The sequence below is a fragment of the Onychostoma macrolepis genome, chromosome 03 (genome assembly GCF_012432095.1).
Source record: "Onychostoma macrolepis isolate SWU-2019 chromosome 03, ASM1243209v1, whole genome shotgun sequence".
Classification (NCBI taxonomy): domain Eukaryota; kingdom Metazoa; phylum Chordata; class Actinopteri; order Cypriniformes; family Cyprinidae; genus Onychostoma; species Onychostoma macrolepis.
In genome coordinates this window covers 52591761-52614269 of record NC_081157.1, presented here as the reverse complement: position 1 = coordinate 52614269, position 22509 = coordinate 52591761, and the positions used below count along the sequence as shown (strand labels likewise).

The 22509-nt window shown below is 37.9% G+C and overlaps 1 protein-coding gene across 4 annotated transcripts in view; it reads left to right on the top strand.

The window, feature by feature from the left end:
• LOC131536479 (interferon-induced very large GTPase 1-like) overlaps positions 1 to 22509 on the top strand; it is a 43074-nt gene that overhangs the window by 5536 nt on the left and 15029 nt on the right. For 3 of the 4 annotated variants that reach the window (XM_058769433.1, XM_058769431.1, XM_058769432.1), the window contains exon 1: positions 12619 to 14232. The gene's annotated coding sequence lies outside the window, so the exon portion shown is untranslated. Of the gene's footprint in view, positions 1 to 223; positions 285 to 12618; positions 14233 to 22509 lie in introns of those variants that run through there. The other variant, XM_058769430.1, reaches the window with a different exon arrangement.

The following is a 22509-nucleotide window of genomic DNA, read 5'->3' as shown; positions in this document are numbered from 1 at the left end:
ACCAAATGCGTTCATCAGTGATTGTACATCAATGGCAGGGACCTGTTTGTGTGCATAACTTCAGAGATTCCTTTACAACTACACACACATTTACTTTAGACAAAGTTTGGATTAAACACTAAGCAGAGCACACAAACAAGTAAAGATGCTTTATTTATTATTATGTGTAATGTTTCAGTAAAGAAACAGTTTTGTGGCAAACTGAGTTTTATTCTATTTTCAGGAGGAACAGGAAAAGCATCAACACAGATCCACTTCTGATTCGGGATCTACACACTCTCCTGGTAAGAGAGTAACAATACTCACACCTACTGGTTAGATTTAGTGCTGGCAAATACAAATACATTCTATCAGGCCCGGAGTGGCCATCGGGAGAACCGGGAGAATTCCCGGTGGGCCGCTCTGCCCCGCCCATAAATTGGGCCGGCAGACTCGCCTGCTTTTTTAAAATTTATTTTAATTTTTTTACATACACAGAATAACGTCTATGTGTTAAAGTTACTGTGTAAAAAGAAAGGCATTGGAGGATGACGCGGCCAAATGTGCCAAACTGACAAATATTTTTTCAAGACAAACGAGCAGAAGTGAACTGACGACTCAAGGTACAGTGACTAGCAACATTTACAGTTATGCATTTGGCAATTAAATGTAAGTGATTTTAGCCTGTTCTTTCTTTCTTTCTCTCGAGATGCTTACTGATTTTACATTTAGTTATTGATGACTGCTTGGCAGCTTTCAATTTTGAATTTAACTTTTTTTTAATTTTTATTTTTATAATGTTACAGTTGTATATTTTGTAGCAGAAATGTGTCATATAATGTATTTCATTATTTTATTTATTACATTGACGTGGATATATATATATATATATATATATATATATATATATAAAAAACAGTAGTGCAAAAAGTATATTTCTTACTGCACTACTTTCGTTTGAATGCAAACCATTTTTTCATAATGTAACAGTTGGACTACTTGTTGCAGAAAACTCAGTATGTGATTTGTTATTGATATTTATGGCCATATTTACATTATTCATATTTTTTATTGAAACATGTCAAAAATAAATATAACAGGATAGTAAGAACAGATCTGTTACTTCATTTATCCAGATTCCACCACGGGGTTAGATGGGGATCGGTGGTGTCTGGTCTTGAGCATTACACTCCCGTGGCCGGTTGCACCAGCTGGACGTACACCCGGTCGTAAGGCTAGGCATCCATTTAATAATTTGAAATAAACTTTAAAAATTACACTCAATAAGTTATTGCATACTATTTTATAATGTATTACAATGCAGAGGTGCAGATAATTGCCACTATTTGCAATAAGTAATGTTTTTCTCTAATAATGTTTTTCGCCACAATTAATCACCCTTTTATTCAATATTTGCAATAAGTAATTAGCAGGATCCTGCTATTTTAACATAGAATAAATATAATCTAAAGCTATTTGCACTGTGTAAATAGCATACAGAACTGTAGAGAAACCGTAAAGTAATGCGTAGTGGCATAAAATGACGTTTACCCTAAATCATCCAATAGAAACCTTCAAATACGCGAGCAGAACTTGTTTAAATGTTATTGATTTTAATTAATCCTTCTTTTGCCTCACCTATACTAACGGTGAAAACAAGTTCCATTAAAAACGACACATTAATAACATTAGTCTATATGTAAGCTATTTTTATATGTAAATAACATTCAGAAACTGTAATTGAAATAAGGATCAATAAATACTGAAAGAAAAGAAAAAAGATAAGAAATGTCATTTATTTATTATTTCATCTGACATGCGCAAACACGGACCGAAGTGCACAGAGGCGCGCTGTAGATGGGGTGTTGAAGACGGGCTAAAAATAAAACCAAGTACTTTTATTCACATATTGTTCTCTCTCTTAATATGTACGTGAGTGTAAATGTCAGCAGCGTCATATATGCCTAAAGGATTGGAGGTTGTCAGGTAAAAGAAGAGCATATTGGTGCAATTCACTCAGTCTGCTATTTTATTCCAACCGTTACTCCTGACCAGACGCGTCCGTAAATATTTAGTTTATACATAGAGTTACACTTCAACTGAGTGTAATGGTGCAACGAAAAAATATTTAGTAGTGCGTAAGTTGTAACTTAGTGCCCATTTACGTCAAAACTAGGTTGTAATTTACATTCAGCTGGTGCAACCGGCCCCTGGGAGCGGACTGCAAACGCGTTCTGTGTGAAAGCACAATGAGTCCGTGCTGCTTCTGCACCGGACCGCATACGCACTGCAAACGGAGCATGTGTGAAACAGGTGTAACTCAAAAACTTGCGTACACGAGCTCAGACCTGACGTGTGATTTGATCGTAGCCACCGCTCACGTCCATTTTGATAAATTCCAAGTTTTGCGTCGAAATGACCGTACGCCCAATTTTCTGTCGTACGTTCGTTTCGTAAATGAGGCGCACAGTCATTTGTTTTTAAAGGCCTCAGTGATAAAGCTTATCTTACATTAAAGGGGTAATATGATGCGATTTCTATTTTTCCTTTTCTTTAGTGTGTTATATAGCTGTTTGTGAATGTACGAGATCTGCAGAGTTACAAAGCTCAAAGTCTCCCACAAAAGGATTTATTCTATCTAGGGTGTATTCACACCAGGAAAGTCCGCTAGTTCACTTGCTTTGGTCCGGACCAAATACAATGTTAATTTTTTTTTTGGTGCGGTTCGCTTTCACGCTGCCCTTTTTGCAAGTGAACCAGAAATTGTAAACAAAACCATATGACGTTGTCTACAGACGCACTCTCGCCAGATCTTTGAGCAATGCACAGTCCTCAATATCAGTTCATACACAATAAAACCCCTTTTATACAGACCCAGCTTACAGAGCTTTCATTAGCCGGCTGTACAAGCGCTGTCTTTCAGAGAAGCCTTGCAGATCGAGCTATAGCAGGTGGACGCGGGTCCTTAAAAAGTTTTAAAATGTATTAAATAAAGTTTTGCTTAAAAAAGGCCTTAAAAAGTCTTAAATTCAGATTCAGGGGGTCTTAAATATCTTCGGTCTCATTACTGCAAAAGTTTCACCAGTCTGACGGACCCAGTGACTGTTCACAATCATTGGACAGATGGAAGAGTATGTTTTCCCCGCGCTGTAGTTATTGCATCATCAGAGAGAGTTGCGGAGGCAGAATGCAGGTCGAACACCACCAGCTCGCTGACAAGCCTCCGAGCTGCTTTAAATGGGTTAATGCAAGTTTACTGAAAAACTGCTTGAGGATTTTACTTGCCCGACGGGACAAATAGCCTGATTAAAACTTAAGTGACATTTTATTACATTCAGCGTAAACAGCGATTGATAATAGTGTATTTCTGGTATCAATGTTGCGCTGTTGAGGCTGATGCTGCCTGTCTCTGTGAGAGACTTATACAGAGAAATCATACTGAGGTAAATATTCTAAATGTTTAGTTTATTTATAACATGTTGATAACATACCATGTCAAGGGGACTATTTTGCAAAATATTTTCATGATTGCAAATGTTACATTGATTTTGGCTCAAGAAACAAGTAGTTACTTACATTTTAAACAGAATATTGACTGTTTTGTTCTATTTCACCAGCGAAAATAGTTCCAAACAAAGATCAGAAGTATTGCACATTCTCCAAGCAGCACTCACATGTTTGTTGAATGACTCAGTGTTTTGAATGAATAAGTGATTACCGCCACCTGCTGGTGCTTTAGTTAGTTTAAAAGTGCATTTTTCCACCAACATTTCTTATTTGTATATTGAAAAAAATGTATTTAAAACATTAATCTCATAACATTATTTATTGCGGTTGTAAATTTGTAGTGCAAATTATTTAATTTGATTGCTAACAGCCCTGTTGTGTATATTACATTTCCTCATCAGTTGTAGGAATTTGACATGAAAGATGACGCATACATTTAATTAGGTTAAAAAATATTGGACTTAAAAACATGCAGATTTAAATATGTAAATGCTGAATAGAAAACTGATGAAAATATTGCTTCATTTACACCACCAAAAATATTGCTGATGTGGAGCTTTTGAGGGATGTTTTGTATGGGATATTATCTTCAGATATGAATAGTTCTCTGTATATCGTAATAATAAATAGCATTTTTGACAGCGATGATATTTTGTTTTCTTTTTAAATTTAAAAACACATTAAATATTACATTTACGTATGTAATATAATGTGTATTTCCTTCACAGGTTTGGTCTTAAATTTTACATATGGTGGTATTAAAAAGGCCTTAAAAAGTCTTAAATCTAACTTGTTCATATCTGTAGACACCCTGTTACAGTGAATAAAAGTAGACCTTCAGCTTTCATAGTTTTGTTATGCTAACAACTGTTATTTAGAACAAAAAAACTCCATCAATAACAAGTTGAAGTTGTTATCATTCACATCAATTGATTAAAAACATGAAATTAAACATAAATTCTAGAAATAAATGCTATTGTTTTCGGTCAGTCCTGTCACATTTACATAAAACTCAACATAAAATGTGTGCAATAAGCCTTTAAGGGAAGTGACATCATTTGCCTGAGGTGAAGCCGACACTGATAAAGGATGAGTTCTGTATTTGATTTGTTTTATTGTTTTAAGCTTGTTTTTGTGTGTTTTTTTGAGGAGGACGAGCTAAAGGGTCAGGCCTTGTCAAGGTAAAACATCCCAGAAAATAATGAAACTGTTTTAAATCCAGAACTACTGAAATCCCTTGATTGCATGTTAACAGTGTGTATGCTAGCAGGCTGAGCAATAGCAGTCACATCCCTCTGACACACGGCCTTACAAATGAATGGCGTTGTTATTTTTTATTACCTTTATTGCATATAATATGTATTTAACGCATGACGTTGTAAAACATTACTTGAATAAATAGACATTACACTGTAAATTTGAAGCTTTTTATGCTCATCGACAATTTTTATTTATTTTGTACCTCTTTTACCTAGGTCTATATAGATATATTGTCATCTATATTAGCTTTGAGTAATGATGACTGTAATTATTCCAGTTCATACAGGTGCAGGTAGATGGCTTCAGTTAATGCAGCTGAGAGACGAAAGCAATGAACGACTAAATGCAGACCCTGAGAGAAAGGAAAACTTCTTCAGAAAGAAAGGGAGAGGGGGGATCACGTGACCCTTCGACGGCGATGCAAGCTTAGTCTTTCGCTCTGCTCACTTTGCCACATATTGTATGATCCTGTCAGTAAAATTTGAACCACTCTGCATTGGACCCATCATGAGTGCTAAGGCAGACAAAGGGGATCGGAAAAGAGAGATTGAGCAATCGCCAATGAAGAAAAAATTCAGAGATTCCGCCATCTCCAGAGAGGATCTCGACAATGCTATCGCTAGCCGTATTGAACTAGCATTTAAAGAGCAGCAAAGCACTTTGAATTCGGTTGTGAATTCGGCAGTAAGAGATGCGATGGACTCTGTACTGATTCCAGCATTGCGCGGACTGCGTGAGGACAAACAAGCGACCAACAAGTCTGTTAAAGAGCTAAGAGAGGAGTTTGAGGCCATAACTACCGCGGCGAAGCAGACACGTGACCGCGTTGATTCTGTTCAAGCAGATGCACGTGAGGATAGGAGGGCAGTCACGGACGTAAGAAATGAGCTGGAGCGACTCACCGAGAAGATGATAGATATGGAGGACAGGTGCAGGAGGAACAACGTATGACTGGTGGGGCTGCCAGAGGGGGCTGAGGGATCCGACGCGGCTGGTTTCCTCAGAGTTAATCTTCCCAAGTGGATTCCTTCCTTGAGGGGCCGTGACATTGAGATTGACCGGGCGCACCGCGTGTATGACGGAGGGAGAGGCTCCGATTGGCCGCGCACTCTTATCTTCCGTGTACTGAGATGGCATGACAGATCTGATATCCTGAAGGGTGCTCGGCAGGCCTATCCGGTGAAATGCGCACAGAACAATGTTACACTACTATTTTTTCCCGACTTTAGTCCAGCTACAGCGATCAGGAGAAAGGCATTTGGTCCGGTTTTGAAGAAGATGACAGCGCTTGGCCTCCAGCCCTTCCTCATCTATCCGGCGGTGGTTAAACTACTGCACAAAGGGGAACAGAAAAGCTTCGATTCCCCTCAGAAAGCGGAGGATTTTATCAGCTCCCTGTCTCAGCAGAAGACATATGCCGCGGCTCTGCGGGGCGGCGACGGGGGAACAGCGGCCGCTGTCTCTCCGGTCCAGCGAGAGGAACTTGATGGCCGGGATGGACATGGTTCTAGCTGCCCAGTAGGGGATGGTGCTAGGATGGACATGGACGCTTGCTAACTCTATTTTTTGCTTTTTCTTCTCTCCTCTCTACTACCGAGATATTGTCCCTATATATCCGGTATAACGATCTCGTTACTGGTAAGACTGACACTCCTTTTTTTCTCTCTCTCTTTTTTGGAGGGGACTAATTGAGAGTAGGTTTAATTAAAAATATTTTTTGGCTGTGTGGGCCTTTCGGGAGACATGTCTTGCGTTGGAGTGGATCGGTCACGAACCATCACTATTTTTGTTGCTCAGTCAGACCTATGTTCTCGGTAATGTGCGGTCTGAGTTGTTCCTTGTTTATGGTTGTTGGTTGTTCAGGTTTTTATGTTGTTTTTACTTTTTACAACAGACATTTATACTGTTATTTATTTTATCTTATTTCTAAAGGGATTTTTCATCTAGGAGGTTTGGTGTCTAAAATGCACATCAGCGTTTACATGCTACTTACAGAATGGAAGTGCTTGTTTTTTTTCATTTATTGATTCAAATTTTGGGATTATGAATATTCAATGCATACTCTAAATATTTTATCACTGAATGTGAATGGTTTAAATTCTGCTGTTAAACGAACCCGTGTGTTAGAATATTTACACCGTAAGTCTATTTCCTGTGCCCTAATTCAAGAGACACATTTAAAACAATCTGACGTGGCACGTTTTCAGAACAAATATTATAAATTAGCAGCTTTTTCCTGCGCTCAAAATAAAACTAAGGGGGTGCTTATCCTTGTTAATCGAAAGTTAAATTTAACAATTGAACACCTTGGTAGTGATGAGAAGGGTAGATTTGTTTTTATCCGATGCAAAATATATAATAATAGGTTAGCATTGGTCTCTATTTACGGTCCGAATGAGACAGACAGTGCGTTCCTTACACAGATTTCCAAAACATTACTTGAGCAGACTGACTGCCCATTAGTTGTGGGTGGTGATTTTAATGCTGTCATAAATCCTGCTTTAGATAAATCTCAATCTGATACAACAGCCAATCCATTTTCTAAATTACTGAATAAATTTATCACGGAGCTCAACTTAATCGATCTTTGGAGAATTCAGAATACTAAAGCTAAGGACTTCACTTTTTTCTAATAGACATAAGACTTTCTCTAGGATAGACTACATATTTCTCAGCCCATCTTTAATTTCGTCGAATTCCTCCATTTCTATATTACCAATTTTATTATCTGATCCTTCTGCTGTGTTGTGCAGTGTTCCTCTCTCCGATGTTAAAGCCAAGTCCCCTAGATGGCGCTTTAACATATCATTATTAAGTAATCAGACTTTCATTACTTCACTAAAAGAATATATTAAGGAATTTCTTGAAATCAATATGCCCTCTGATGTGGATCCTCAAATAATGTGGGAATCGACTAAGTGTGCCATACGAGGATTCTGTATATCTTTCTCTTCTACTCTTGCCAAAGTGAAAACTCACCAGTTTACACAATTAGAAAATAAAATCCAATCATTGCAAAACCTACAAAAACAACATTTTACTGATCAACAGGCTACACAGTTGTCCTCTTTAAAAGAAGAATATGATTTACTTTCACACTCAAAGGCGGAATTTATTTTACATAGGACTAGGCAAAAATATTATTTTGAATCAGAGAGACCTAGTCATTTATTGGCCCTTAGGTTGAAAGAATGCGAGTCTAAGGCATATATTAGTGCAATAAAATCATCGGATGATCAGGTCACCACGAACCCTGCAGCAATTAATGACATATTTAAAGGTTTTTACATGAATCTGTATAAAGCCGAAACAGATTTTGATGAACCAATTTGTAAGCAGTATTTAGATAAATTGGAACTGCCTCGAATCTCACAGATGGATAAAGAATCTTTGGAGGCCCCATTAAGTTTGGAGGAGCTGCACGTCTCTCTAAAAAGCCTTCAAAAGGGCAAATCGCCAGGTCTAGATGGTCTCCCCCCTGAATTATATTTAGAAATTTGGGATTTGGTAGGGATACTTATGCTTAATTCATTTAATTTTGCAATTGAACATGGGGTATTTCATAGAGATCAAAAAACATCACTGATTTCATTACTTCTTAAAAAAGGGAAAGATCCATTAGATTGTTCCAGCTACAGACCGATTTCGCTTATCCCATGTGATCTAAAAATCTATGCTAAAGTTTTTGCTTTTCGTATGGAGAAGGTAATTTATAGTCTGATCAAGGAGGACCAAACTGGTTTCATCAAGGGGCGCAATGCATCTGACAATATGCGTCGACTCCTTCATATTCTTGACTTTGCCGACTCCCACCCGACCCCTTGTGCGGTCTTTTCACTTGATGCAGAAAAAGCCTTTGACAGGCTAGAGTGGAATTATATGTGGGCAGTTCTGCAATGTTTCGGCTTCGGCGAACACTTCATTTCTATGATTAAGACATTATACCACTCACCTGCAGCATCAGTCATAACTGGTAATATTATTTCCCCCCCCCATTCCCTTTGCAGCGGGGAACAAGGCAGGGATGTCCGCTTTCCCCCTTATTGTTTTGTCTATCTCTTGAACCCTTAGCACAAGCCATCAGGAAATCTGAAGTATCGATTACGATTCATGATCATAATCATAGTATTTCATTATACACTGATGATATTATTCTATATTTAGACCACTTTGATGTTTCAGTCTCTAGTATAATTAAGGAATTTGATCATTTTAGTAGCTTATCAGGATATAAAATAAATTGGAGCAAATCTGCTTTAATGCCAATTAACAATGTTAAAGTTAATTCTTCTATTCCCTCATTTATCCCTATTAAGGAATCTTTCATCTATTTGGGCATTACCATACATAAAAACATTCATAAGATTGCCAGAGACAATTTTAATAATATTTTAGTTAAGGTCAAAAATGACATTCAAAGATGGAAGAATCTTAAAGTATCTCTTCAAGGAAGAATCTCCACTGTTAAGATGAATTTGTTACCTCGATTTAATTTTTTTTTCTCTATGCTACCACTTTCTCCCCCTCCAGGTTACTTTAAGGAGATCAACTCCATAATTTCTAAATTTATCTGGAATGATAAATGCCCCAGAATTAAGCTTACCACATTACAACATCCTAATAGCGCAGGAGGACTGGCTGAACCAAATTTTGAACTGTATTATTGGTCGTTCTAGCTTACGGCTCTTCATAATTGGGTTGATCCTCAATCTACAGTTTCTTGGAGAGTGATTGAAGCTGACAAGGTTAAAGCAAATAGACTCCAAGATATGTTATTTACTGGCACAGGAAAAAAGGGGGATAATTATAAATTTGGTCCAGTTGTGGCCAACTCTATTAAAATCTGGAAAACGGTGGAACGTCGGATAGGAGGAACCTTCAAATTTTGTAACAGTACACCTTTATGGCACAATTTTAATTTTGTATGCGGAAATCGTCCATTTGTCCAACCCTCTTGGTCCTCTTTGGGTGTAAACACATGTGGTGATATATATGATAACCAGGGCTTATGTTCATTTCAGACATTAAGAACCAAATTTTGTCTACCAGCATCAGCATATTTTGTCTGTCTTCAATTACGTTCTCCTCTCAAAGCGTATGGAGTTCCTTGGGCATCTCCCATCTCCTCTCATCCTATGCAAGATTGGATTGCACCATCTGTTGGTCGGCCGTCTGTTTCTTTAATATATAATAAGATTATTGATTGCATTACAAAACCTCTTTCTATTAAAACTATTTGGAATGGGGAATTATCTGACCTTAATTTATCTGTCGACTGGGAGAGAGTGTGGTCTAATCTCAGTTTAACATCTAAAAATCTGGCTCATCGTCTTATTCACTTCAAAGTCATTCATAGAGCATACATAACTCCTTACAAAAGATTTAAAATGAAACTACAACCAAATCTCAACTGCCATATATGTAATACTACATCGTCAGGTACTTTTCTGCATATGTTTTGGGAATGTCCTGTCGTCATCAGTCTATGGACACATGTAAACCTGGTTCTATCATCCTTACTGCATATTGATTGGTCTGTTAATCCAAGTCTGTGTCTTCTTAATGATGATTCTGGTCTCTGTATAAGTTCAATGCAAAAGAGAATGTTGTTTGCTGGTTTTACAGCTGCAAAGAAGACAATAATACAAAACTGGTTTACACCGCACATGTGTGGAAAAACATATTGGATCCGTAGCCTCCTGCAAATAGTGACTTGTGAATGTACAACAGCACGAATCAATGGGGCCAAGCCTTCTACCATTGATGCTTGGCAGTGCTTTCTCTTTGATATACGTGACTGTATAAAGGAGTGACTTTTATGTTTTTCTTGTCCTTCCCTCTTTCCCTCCCTTTGATTGGACTTTGAGATATTGAGTATGTGTCTGTTGTTGTTGGTTTTTTGTTTTTTGTTTTTTTATTATTTTGTATTTTTTATTTATTTGTTTATTTTTTGGATGTTATGTATGAAAAATAAAAAATGTTGATAACAAAAAAATTAAATCAATACAACTTAAAAAAAAAAAAAAAAAAAAAAAAGAAAGAAAGAAAGGGAGAGATGGAGGCAGAAAAAAGGAAAGAAGGACAAGTATTCATGAGTTCAATGAGCGAGACCAAAGACATACAGTAGGTGCAAATTATGGAGAGAGCAACAGAAGAAATCTAGGCTTAAGAGAAAGGTTGCAGTTCAAGGTCAGAAAGGGCTACCATCACAGTATCACTTCATATTACAGCTTGGTAATAACAGAGTGATACCATGGTAATATCTACATTATTACCGAGGAAATGACATGCAGTTTCTACGATTACCATGTAATTTCCTAATAATGTAGATATTACTATAGTTTTACTCTGTTGTTACTGAGCCGTAATATGATGTGGCACCACAGTTACTCTTCAGTTAAATGTGTAGTGATTTATATTTGCTGTATCATAGTAAAGTGTACTTTATATATTATGAAGTTATATTTCCATAGAACTACACAGTAATTGAATAGAGTAGTGTAACCTTTTAATGACTGTTAAATGGTTGTGTGACCGTAACTTTAGCAGTCTAATATTACATTAACATTAAGATTATAATAATAATTTAAAATAGGAATGCTTATCAAAACTTAAGAACACAAAACGTAACTTTTTCTGCATCAAAGAAAGCTATAAAGTCAGTCCTGTCACAGGAAATGATGATATAAAAATGTACTTTTTGAGGAAATATTGATGAGTGGATCTCTTTAACTGTGTAGATGAAGGTGGGGGTAAATATACACGGCTATGTTTTTGTAAAAATCTCCTGTGTAAAGGTAGTTTTTTTTACAACTATACGAGCGCCTGGCGGGTATTCTGTGATTCTTGTGTACTACAGTTGACAGAAAAGTTGCTTATATTTCTTATAGGAATTACAAAACCATGTTAAATACAATCAGGGACATGTGACCAATAAGAAAATGCTATTTGTATCAAAGAAATTGGTTAGGTAACCATTCTAACATATACAAATTTGTCTGTGATGGGGCCTGACATTTTATATTCAATCATAAAAACATGCTGAGATGGCACGATATGCGTTTCTCATAGTTGTGGAAATGTCCGTTTCTGACATACACTGTGTGCGGAATTATTAGGCAAGTTTTCTTTTACAGATAAAATGAGCCAAAAAAAGAGATTGAACTCAGAGTAAAAGTAAAAATAATAATAATAATTAAATGCCCATGAGAAGGATGCAATACTAATTCAATAATAGAATTAGCAAAGTTAAGGCATGACCATTGGGCAGTGAAATGCTCATTGGGTCAGCAGGGTCAGAAAAAACAGGTGGAGAAGAAAAGACACGTTAACTGCACAATAATTAAGGTGAAAAATTTGCTGTGAAACCATCAGGAATCATTTAGTCTCCAGCGCCACCATTTTCCAGAACTGCAAGCTTCCTGGAGTCTCCAGAAGTGCAATGTGTGAGGTTCTCAGAGACCTTGCTTGGGTAAAAAATGCTAAAAAATAACCCTCACTTAATAAGAATAACATGCTGAAGTGTTGTGAAATACATGAAGACTGGTTTTGTATAGGCTTTATGGACGGATAAGCTGAGAGTGACTCTTGAAGGAGCAGCATCACATCCTCTTGTACCACTGTTTGAAGAATTTATCTTCCAGAATCTGGCAGTAAGTTTTAGGAGCTCATTTTAGTCAATCTCTGCAAGACAGACTTTTTAGGATAGGAGATGGAATAAAAATGAGCTCCTAAAACTTACTGCCAGATTCTGGAAGATAAAGTCTTCAAACAGTGGTACAAGAGGATGTGATGCTGCTCCTTCAAGAGTCACTCTCAGCTTATCCGTCCATAAAGCCTATACAAAATGGTTAGGCTGTTGTTATATAACAGTTAGTGCCGATCCTCGAATCTGACTGGACAAGAGACTTTTTCTGTTGTGTGTTCTAGACGGGCTGTCAGTCAGTGCAGCTTCATTGTGGCGGCAAGGGACTGTCTTTGAGTCTTTAAACCGTTCATTCAACCACACGTTCAGAAATGCTGATTCATTCAAAGAGAGATGTCATGAAACACGCTGTTGAAATCATTTGAACTTTTAAAGCCTCAGCTGACCAGTCGATGCTCAGACAGAGATTTGGCTTTCCTTGGACATGACAACCTGTTTTCACAAATACACATGATGCAGCTGAAGGACAGATGCACGCGCTAAGGCGATCTCTCATTCGCTGTCTGTTTAGGCTTGTTAAGTGCCTCTGTACAAATCAGCATGGTACACATTGTTATCATTACTAACTTATTTAATATTCAGTACAAAGTGTAAAACGAGAAGGGCATAACCTCACAAGAAAAAAAAAAGAAAACACGCAAATATCGCAGTTGTTGCATTCCTCTGCGGTTATAATATTATATTTGGGTATTTTGACTCAGACCCCACAAAATTTCTTTGACACAACACCAGTCTCTCTCTTGAAGTCAAGTCAAGTTAAGTCACCTTTATTTATATAGCGCTTTTAACAATACAGATTGTGTCAAAGCAGCTCTACAGTATCAAATGGGAAAATAGTGTGTCAATAATGCAAAAAAACAAAACAAAACAAAAACCACGGAAGTGACTAAAACTGCAGTTCATCGACTGGCTGCTAGAGTCAATCCATGTTATAATGACCAACTTTACAGCAGAAAACAAATGTTCACTGCCCTGTGCAAAAAGTGGTTTTGGTCTAAATAGGTACATTTTCCATTCATGACAACTGTGAGGAGGGTGATTTTTATTTTAATTTTAATTTTTTATAACTAATCCATTTAAATTATATTAAGCCTTAAAGTTTTGCATAATTAAGGGTGTGGCCATTTGAGTGATGGGTGTATTTCTGCTGCTGTCTCTACCAGCTGTTTGTCTGCTGTCTGTTAGCCGTCACATCACCTCAGCTAATTCCAGCTGCTGAACTTGGCATCTCTGCCGTGTTTGTGATTTTATTTATTTATTTATTTTTTAAGGGTTATTTCATACAATTATCAAATAAAATGGCTTGCTGTGCGGTTAATTTACCTACCGTAAGCCCCGCCCCCTTAGTTACTGTTGCTCACTCAGACAAACATGATGTTTTTGATCAATTTTGGACACAGAAGGACCACCCCTCGTCGAGGAGCATTCAAGTAGGACTTAAATATGCCATGGAGGGATATAGAAATTATTTTAAAATAAATACGGTGGATATGATTAAGCATGGACACACTAACTTTATCATTAGCTAGTTTTAACCAGAGATATTAACAGACATTAACGTTCTGCTTGAGCAGATGAAAATGAATGTCAGTGTCATTTAATGAAAGTATGGCAACCAGAAAGTGAATGTTGAATAATAAAATAAATTCCAAATTCCATTGCCTGTCCTCTCAGGATACCTGGAATCAGTGTTACAAGAACCCCAGGCAGCCCCAGGGGAGGGGCTTACCGACTGGTCAAGTGTAGTAAGAGACCTTCCAAGATGTCTGCATTTTTTTCCGGTGAGTAAAATTCTAATAATTGTATTAATTTATTACATTTATTTAAAATAATGTATTTATTATTTATAATTTTATTTAAAACTTTACTATACTCCAGAATCCGACAGACTGTTAGCTGTAGGCCGAAACCACAGACTGTATAAAACAGTCTGAAACATTCTCTAATATCTGCATTTCATATATTGCGTAACATTTACCAATACAGATTATTCAGGGTTCCAGACCCATTCTTCCCACTGGTCACTCTTTTGTGACTAACTGTCTCAGTCGCACGAGCACACGATTTGGTTGCAATATATATATATATATATATATATATATATATATATATATATATATATATATATACAGGTGCTGGTCATATAATTAGAATATCATCAAAAAGTTGATTTAAGTTGATTTTGAATTCCATTCAAAAAGTGAAACTTGTATATTATATTCATTCATTACACACAGACTGATATATTTCAAATGTTTATTTATTTTAATTTTGATGATTAGAGCTTACAGCTCATGAAAGTCAAAAATCAGTATCTCAAATATTAGAATATTTACATTTGAGTTTGAATAAATGACCATCCCTACAGTATAAATTCTGGGTATCTCTTGTTCTTTGAAACCACAATAATGGGGAAGACTGCTGACTTGGCAATGATCCAGAAGACGAACATTGACACCCTCCACAAAGAGGGTAAGTCACAGAGAGTCATTACTGAAAGGTGTGCTGTTTACAGAGTGCTGTATCAAAGCATATTAAATGCAAAGTTGACTGGAAGGAAGAATTTGGGTAGGAAAAGGTGCACAAGCAACAGGGATGACCGCAAGCTTGAGAATACAGTCAAGCAAAGCCGATTCAAACACTTGGGAGAGCTTCACAAGGAGTGGACTGAAGCTGGAGTCAGTGCATCAAGAGTCACCACGCTCAGACGTCTTCAGGAAAAGGGCTACCAAGCCACTTCTGAACCAGAGACAACGTCAGAAGCATCTTAACTGGGCTGTGGAGAAAAAGAACTGGACTGTTGCTTAGTGGTCCAAAGTCCTCTTTTCAGATGAAAGATTTTACATTTCATTTGGAAATCAAGGTCCCAGAGTCTGAAGGAAGAGTGGAGAGGCACAGAATCCATGTTGCTTGAAGTCCAGTGTGAAGTTTCCACAGTCTGTGATGGTTTGGGGTGCCATGTCATCTGCTGGTGTTGGTCCACTGTGTTTTCTGAAGTCCACAGTCAAAGCAGCCATCTACCAGGAGATTTTAGAGCACTTCATGCTTCCTGCTGTTGACAAGCTTTATGGAGATGCTGATTTCATTTTCCAGCAGGACTTGGCACCTACACACAGTGCCAAAGGTACCAAAAGCTGGTTCAATGACCATAGTGTTGCTGTGCTTGATTGGCCAGCAAACTCGCCTGACCTGAACCCCATAGAGAATCTATGGGGTATTGTCAAGAGGAAGATGAGAGACACCAGACCCAACAATGCAGATGAGCTGAAGGCCACTATCAGAGCAACCTGGGCTCTCATAACACCTGAGCAGTGCCACAGACTGATCGACTCCATGCCACGCCGCATTGCTGCAGTAATTCAGGCAAAAGGAGCCCCGACTAAGTATTGAGTGCTGTACATGCTCATACTTTTCATTTTCATACTTTTCAGTTGGCCAAGATTTATAAAAATCCTTTCTTTGTATTGGTCTTAAGTAATATTCTAACATTTTGAGATACTGATTTTTGACTTTCATGAGCTGTAAGCTCTAATCATCAAAATTAAAAGAAATAAACATTTGAAATATAGTCTGTGTGTAATGAATGAATATAATATACAAGTTTCACTTTTTGAATGGAATTAGTGAAATAAATCAACTTTTTGATGATATTCTAATTATATGACCAGCACCTGTATATATATATATATATACAGTGGGGCAAAAAAGTATTTAGTCAGCCACCAATTGTGCAAGTTCTCCCACTTAAAAAGATGAGAGAGGCCTGTAATTTTCATCATAGGTATACCTCAACTATGAGAGACAAAATGAGAAAAAAAATCCAGAAAATTACATTGTAGGATTTTTAAAGAATTTATTTGCAAATTATGGTAGAAAATAAGTATTTGGTCAATAACAAAATTTCATCTCAATACTTTGTTATATACCCTTTGTTGGCAATGACAGAGGACAAACGTTTTCTGTAAGTCTTCACAAGGTTTTCACACACTGTTGCTGGTATTTTGGCCCATTCCTCCATGCAGATCTCCTCTAGAGCAGTAATGTTTTGGGGCTGTCGCTGGGCAACACGGACTCCAAAGATTTTTGATGGGGTTGAGATCTGGAGACTGGCTCGGCCACTCCAGGACCTTGAAATGCTTCTTACGAAGCCACTCTTTCGTTGCCCGGGCGGTGTGTTTGGGATCATTGTCATGCTGAAAGACCCAGCCACGTTTCATCTTCAATGCCCTTGCTGATGGAAGGAGGTTTTCACTCAAAATCTCACGATACATGGCCCCATTCATTCTTTCGTTTACACGGATCAGTCGTCTTGGTCCCTTTGCAGAAAAACAGCCTCAAAGCATGATGTTTCCACCCCCATGCTTCACAGTAGGTATGGTGTTCTTTGGATGCAACTCAGCATTCTTTCTCCTCCAAACACGACAAGTTGAGTTTTTACCAAAAAGTTCTATTTTGGTTTCATCTGACCATATGACATTCTCCCAATCCTCTTCTGGATCATCCAAATGCTCTCTAGCAAACTTCAGACGGGCCGGACATGTACTGGCTTAAGCAAGGGGACACATCTGGCACTGCAGGATTTGAGTCCCTGGCGGTGCAGTGTGTTACTGATTGTAGCCTTTGTTACTTTGGTCCCAGCTCTCTGCAGGTCATTCACTAGGTCCCCCCGTGTGGTTCTGGGATTTTTGCTCCCAGTTCTTGTGATCATTTTGACCCCACGAGGTGAGATCTTGCGTGGAGCCCCAGATCGAGGGAGATTATCAGTGGTCTTGTATGTCTTCCATTTTCTAATAATTGCTCCCACAGTTGATTTCTTCACACCAAGCTGCTTACCTATTGCAGATTCAGTCTTCCCAGCCTGGTGCAGGTCTACAATTGTGTTTCTGGTATCCTTTGACAGCTCTTTGGTCTTGGCCATGGTGGAGTTTGGAGTTGGACTGTTTGAGGTTGTGGACAGGTGTCTTTTATACTGATAACGAGTTCAAACAGATGCCATTAATACAGGTAACGAGTGGAGGACAGAGGAGCCTCTTAAAGAAGAAGTTACAGGTCTGTGAGAGCCAAAAATCTTGCTTGTTTGTAGGTGACCAAATACTTATTTTACCAAGGAATTTACCAATTAATTCTTTAAAAATCCTACAATGTGATTTTCTGGATTTTGTTTTCTCATTTTTTCTCTCATAGTTGAGGTATACCTATGATGAAAATTACAGGCCTCTCTCATCTTTTTAAGTGGGAGAACTTGCACAATTGGTGGCTGACTAAATACTTTTTTGCCCCACTGTATATATATTGCAACCAAATCGTGTGCTCGTGCAACTGAGACAGTTAGTCACAAAAGAGTGACCAGTGGGAAGAATGGGTCTGGAGCCCTGAATAATCTGTATTGGTAAATGTTACGCAATATATGAAATGCAGATTTTTTTTTTTTTTTCGCTACAATAAGATTACTCAGTGCATGCTGAAGGACTTTTATCATAGTTTACAGTTATATGGAAACTGTGATTCCTCAGTGTTTGCTAAACGTTCTGTAATTTATTAGTCTGTAAGCTATATAATACAGCATGTGGTGTATGCCACGCCTCGTCTTATTTGGTTTTTGTTAATAAGCTTGTTTGTCATTGTATCTTACTGTTGTATTGTTGTTGTGCTTTTAATTAAGAATAGCAATGAATCCATCTTTTGTTTTAGTCTTAAAAAGTGAAAGGTGTGTAGTGAACAAAACAGACAATTAACCTTTCTTGTAAAACGTGACAATATCGCGAATTCGCAAAGTGAAAAGCACCTGAAGCCTGAATTTATTTATTTATATAAGTGCTGTGGTTACAGTAGATTTGGCAAGTGATTTTTTATCAGTATTATTATTATTTTTTATTTTTTTGTAATGTAGACCTCCTCTAAAGTATTCATACAAAAAAAAAAATATTTCACCCGCATAGATTAACAGCCCGCACATGAGATCTTCCTGACAACGAGTCTAGCGAGCAGCTGATTATTACTTGTAACAGACAGTAAATCAGCGTCTCTTCCATAGTGTCTACTGCAGGATGCATATAAAAGTATAAAATGTGTTTTGGTTTGACAACATCGTTCATATGTGAACTATCACAATTAAAGCACAAAGACATAACAACATTACACTCTGAGACCATTCACAAGTGTGACAAAAGAGAAGAAAAGCTTTCCGGAAGAAGTTCATCAGGCGAGTTGGAGACTAGTCGAGTCATCCAGTTTAGCGGCGAGTATAATGTCTAATGTCCTCATATATCTTAAGTTATAATTTTAGAGAGATGTAAAATGACTTGACGGATCTCTTATTCAACCCGCTGAGATGAGAAGAAAATGAGAGGAAACGCCGCTTCAGTGCTGAGTCTGCGCGCGAGGAGCTTATGATAGAAAGACAAAACAACTGGTTTAATGCTGTTTTTACTACACTTTTACTATAATAAAAACAAATTATAATTATATTATGAAATCTTAAAAACTAATCTAATAAAACATCAACATCTCAATCCAACATCCTTTCTGTGTGCAAACGGGGCGCTGCTCAGCGGCTGACCCAGAGCTCCACGCAAATTGTTGTTTGTTTATAGTTTTTTCTCGCTACGTGTTATTGTTTTGTGATTGTGTGGTTGAGCTTCCTGCACTGTGGATTATGGAGATAACTAGGACATTGCTAATTCTGAACGCATTATTTTAATTTTTTTCCATCAGCAACGCCTGGTCTGGGCCTAGGCAAGATGTGACCTATTCCAGAGAGTACCTGATGTCTCTACGAAGACATGCAGGACATGTGGATCTTGAATTATTAACGCACGACTGCCCCGAAATCGCACGGAAACCTAACTTTAAAGCGAAGAAGTTGAAGAAAAGGGGTGCAAGAGGGGGTATTCGGGCCAGGCTTCGGAAACGAGGTGCGCGATTCCCTCTTCCCATGATAACGCTGTCAAATGTGCGGTCGCTTAATAATAAAATGGATGAACTGATGGCCAGGGTAAAAGTCGAGAATGACTTTAAAATGAGTGACCTAATCTGTCTAGCGGAGACATGGCTTAAAGACGAGACTGAAGTTGCGCTGCCTGGGTACATCACAATAAGAGCTGACCGGGACAAACATCAATCAAACAAATCGATCGGTGGAGGTATGTGTATTTTTGTGGACAGTAAATGGGCAACACAATTGCGCATTCATGAGAAAGAGTGCACCCCCGACTATGAGTTGCTTTCTGTATCGTTTAGACCGTTCTATCTTCCAAGGGAATTCGGACAGATTACCGTCATACTGGTTTATATACCGGGACCCAAATACGAGGAAGCCGCTGGTAGGATAAGTGAGAGTTTTAACAAAGCACTCTCGCGCTCTGTGGACCAGCCCATCTTCATACTTGGGGATTTTAATAACTGTGAACTTTCCAGTCATTTACCAATGCTACAACAATAAATAGACTGTCCCACACGGCTTTCGCGGACTCTGGATCAGTGTTATGGTAACATACCGAATGCTTATAAGGCAGTGCCTCGCCCACCACTGGGTAAGTCAGACCATAACGTTATTCATCTGCTGCCCATATACAAAGCTAAACTCAAACAAGAAAAGCCTACTGTAAGTGACGCTGTGGTCTTGAGGTCTGTAAAGAGAGACTGCTTTGATGATACGAACTGGGACATTTTCTTTGATAACTGTGTAAGCACAAATGAGTTAACAGAAACAATAACATCTTACATTATTTTCTGTGAGAATAATGTTGTATCAACAAAAACTGTTAAAATATACCCTAATAATAAGGTTTGGGTTTCACATGAAATGAAGAAATGTCTAAGTGAGAAAAGGGCTGCTTTTGCTCAAGGTAATATGGTGCTCTTTAAAGATAAAAGACGAGAACTCAGAGCAATTATTAGACAGTCCAGGAAGCAATATAGAGATAAAATGGAGAAACAGTTTGTCACTGGGGATGCTCGTAAAGAATGGAGCAGTCTAAACAATATGATGGGTAGAGAAACTCAGAAGCGACATAGGCTACTCACAGATATTGGTTCATTTGCAAACGAATTAAATCAGTTTTACAGTAGGTTTGACAAAACTACACATGCAGTTAGGGCTGACCAAGTGTACAGCCATGTCTGGAATACCATCACTCTTACAGAGGAGGAGATAGCTGGTTGTCTTGCTAGGGTAAACCCTCATAAAGCACCTGGCCCAGATGGTCTTAGAGGGAGGGCCATAGCAGGGTGCGTTTACCAACTTAAAGGTGTTTTTACTTGACTATTTCAGATCTTGCTTGACACACACACTGTCCCACTTTCTTGGAAGAGAACCACAATCATCCCTGTGCCTAAAAACTGCAACCCTGTATCACCTAATGATTTTAGACCTATTGCCCTCACCAGCATTCTATGTAAATGCATGGAAAGGGTTGTGTTAGGGCATTTGCTAAATACCCATTTGTCTGACCAACTGCAGTTTGCTTATAAGGCACAAAGAGGCACTGAGGATGCTACGTTAACTCCGCTGCATGTGATTAGTAAGCATATTCAGCATCCTGGCGCTTTTGCTAGAATTTTATTTATTGATTTTAGTTCAGCTTTTAATACTGTCAGGATTGACTTTTTATTAGATCGGCTATTAAAACTGGATGCCAATGGGCACCTTGTGTTATGGATTAAGGACTTCTTAACTGACCGTCCTCAAAGAGTCGCTGTACAGGGTAACATGTCTGACGAGGTTATTCTGAACACTGGAGTCCCCCAAGGTTGTGTGTTATCACCTGCATTGTTTTCTGTGTACATAAATGAAATGCAGATTTGTGAAAGTAATTTTGAATTCAATTTTGACGATGACATGGCTATGGTTGGTCTTATGGTCGGAGGAAGGGGAGAGTTAGAAAGGGCCTACTTTGAGCATATAGACCGCCTGGTGGCATGGTGTGAGGAGAGTGCTCTGTCACTAAATGCTTCTAAAACCAAGGAACTTGTTGTCAGTACTAGGAAAGGGCAACCTACATGTCCGCCAATCATAATTGGGGGCCGACATGTTGAGATTGTAAATAGTTTTAAATATCTAGGGATTATCCTAGATTGTAGCTTAAATTTTATTGAGCACACAGACTATATTTATAAGAAGGCAAGCCAAAGATTGTTTCTTTTGAGGAAACTAAATAGTTTTAATGTGAGTAAGGGAATCCTGAGGATGGTTTACACCAGTTTGCTGGAAAGCATTATTTCTTATAACATCACCTGCTGGTATAGGAATCTGGGGGCTAGAAGTAAAAGTAAGATCACAAAGATTATTAATATAGCCAGTAAGATTATATTAGACCCCCAGAGGCAGCTGGTGGAACTATATACAAACCAGACCAGGAGGAAAGCCTCACAAATAGCTCAGGACTGCACCCATCCTCTCCAACATGAATTTGAAAAACTTCCTTCAGGCAGATGATACAGGGTACCCATAGCAACAAGAAATATTTTCAAGAAACCTTTTATACCATCTGCTGTTACTTTATTAAATAAATGATATATAATCAGGTTTATGTATATTATGTAATTAATTGCTGTTGTTTGTTTGTTAATATTATTGAGTTATTTATTATTATCTATTTGAGGTTTTAGTGTTATTGGCCTAATTTCTATATACTTATCTTGTGTTTCATGTGTCTGTGATTCTTGGGGCAGGACTTTCTTGTATGTTCTGTGTGTCTGTTGCATTGGACTGTGAAGTCAAGTGTGTTTGCGGTATATGTTTTTGTGGGGCCGAAGATGAATTTCCACATGTCTGGACAACAAAGATTTCTAAATAGGAACCAGTGACAACCCTGTGTATAGATGTATTTAATTCTGCTATGGCTCAGCAATTTGTTATAAGCAGATCTGTAGAAATTAGTCATGTCATTGTCCAGCTCAGTTCAGTTCTCAATAGCATCAGTACATCATTTATAACTAGATAGTAAAGTTTGGATACAAACTTTAAGTTGGCTTGAAAAAGCCTAGACAGAAAGTTAGTAAAAGTTGTAAAAGCTTGAAGTTTGAAGGTTTTCAGTTTGAAGTAGTTTGAAATACGT